Source organism: Trichechus manatus, unplaced genomic scaffold, assembly GCF_000243295.1.
Source record: "Trichechus manatus latirostris isolate Lorelei unplaced genomic scaffold, TriManLat1.0 scaffold00024, whole genome shotgun sequence".
Classification (NCBI taxonomy): Eukaryota; Metazoa; Chordata; class Mammalia; order Sirenia; family Trichechidae; genus Trichechus; species Trichechus manatus.
The window spans coordinates 2,704,798-2,706,392 of record NW_004443960.1 but is presented as its reverse complement, the minus strand read 5'-3'; the positions used below and the strand labels follow the sequence as shown (position 1 = coordinate 2,706,392).

The 1,595-nt window shown below is 53.8% G+C and overlaps 1 protein-coding gene across 5 annotated transcripts in view; it reads right to left on the bottom strand.

Annotated features, from left to right (window-relative positions):
- Positions 1-1,595, bottom strand: part of ZNF205 (zinc finger protein 205) — a 32,915-nt gene that overhangs the window by 9,151 nt on the left and 22,169 nt on the right. The window lies entirely within an intron of this gene.

Genomic DNA, 1,595 nt, shown 5'->3' with positions numbered 1-1,595 from the left:
TCGAGGCCTCGCCCTTCGCCTGCACCTGGGAGGCCCAGAAAGGCCTGCGGAAGGGAAACCCTGGCCGGAAAGAGACAATAGGCTCGGACTCGGTGGTTCTGGGGCCACCCAACACCGGACATCACCCCCTGCAAAATGGTGGGGCAAACAGTGGGGGCTGCAGCTCTGGAAACTTGGGGTACAATACAGTTGGTGCGATATGTCACTTTCAAGGGAGTTTTTGCTCAGAGAGCGCTGAGTTTATGTTCACGGTGGTGGAATGGTTTGGAAAAAGATAGTGAGAATGGTTGTATGACTTTAAAATTGTAATGAAGTCACCGATTACACACAGAGAAACTCCAACTGGTGCATGTTTTGTTGTGGAGATCTGAACCAGGCTAAAAACTTTTTTTTTTATGTTCCGCAAGGGTTCCCTCCCTCGCTGAAGCACCTTGCACGGTAACCCCAGGTACACTCTTGTCGAAGCTCGGGGCTGCCTGTGTCTCCCTGAACGAGCAACAGAATGAACATGACAGCAGCTGGGCCAAGTCACTGAGTGCATCACCAAGCCCTGGCAGGTGGGCCAAGCCTCGTCAAAAGCCAGACGCAGAGCCTCCTGTGCTCACGTTTCTGGGTGACTGGCAAGGACTCTGGGAGAGGCAGGGGAATGGGCAGAGAGAGGTCAGGTGGGACGCTGGAAAAAGGGCCAGGGATGCTGGCAACCAACGCGTCAGGGTACAAAGTTCCATTTGCCGAGTCCCCTCCGGGTGAGGGTCTGAGAGAACAATGGCTGAGTTAGTAAGAGAGCAGGGGCCTGGCCTCCTTCCCTGCTCCAAGCACCGTGGGAGGAGTCAGTTGGACTGGAGGGGTTGCTGCATGGTTAGGGCATCTGTGAGGCCTGCTGTGGAGCTGCCAACGGGTGCCAACTCCCTCTGATCTCCCGAGGACTCGCTGGGACTTGTCGGAATGTTAATCACGCAAGATGAGCCGACCTGAGATAATTACAGGGGTAAGCAGACCCGCTGGTGTGATCCTGGAACCCCGCAGGGCAAGGAGGACAGGCAGGAGCACCGTCAAACTCAAGGGTGGAACTGCCAAGCCCCTGCATCTGGCTGGCACTTGTTGGTGTGAAGTGATAGGGCTCAATGCATTAATGAATGAATTTTCCATAAGCCTCATGAAATTCTCCAAGAAAACTAGCATCTGACACTCAGCAGTCAAGAGCCCTGAAGCTCACAGACTCACCGCCAGGAGAACAAAGGGCGCCAAGGCCTCTGAGAACAGTAGAGTCTTGAGTGGGCAGGGTCTGGGGGCTTAGCTGGCGCCACTCCCCACCCAGGCCAGGCAGTACCCAGGCTTTCTGCTCAAATACTTCTGCAGTGGGAGCGTCCAGGAGGACGGTGGAACTGCAGGAATAGGTCAGCACTACGAAATAACCGAAGAAAAGGAGGATCTCCTGATTGGCACTGAACAATCCCATAGCCACTGGCTACACGCGGCTACTTAACCTTTAACTTGAAGTGATTACAATTAAATGCAATGAAAACTTCAGTTGCACAGGCCCCATTTCAAAAGCTCAACAGCCACGTTTGGTCAGCAGTTACTGTATTAGTGCT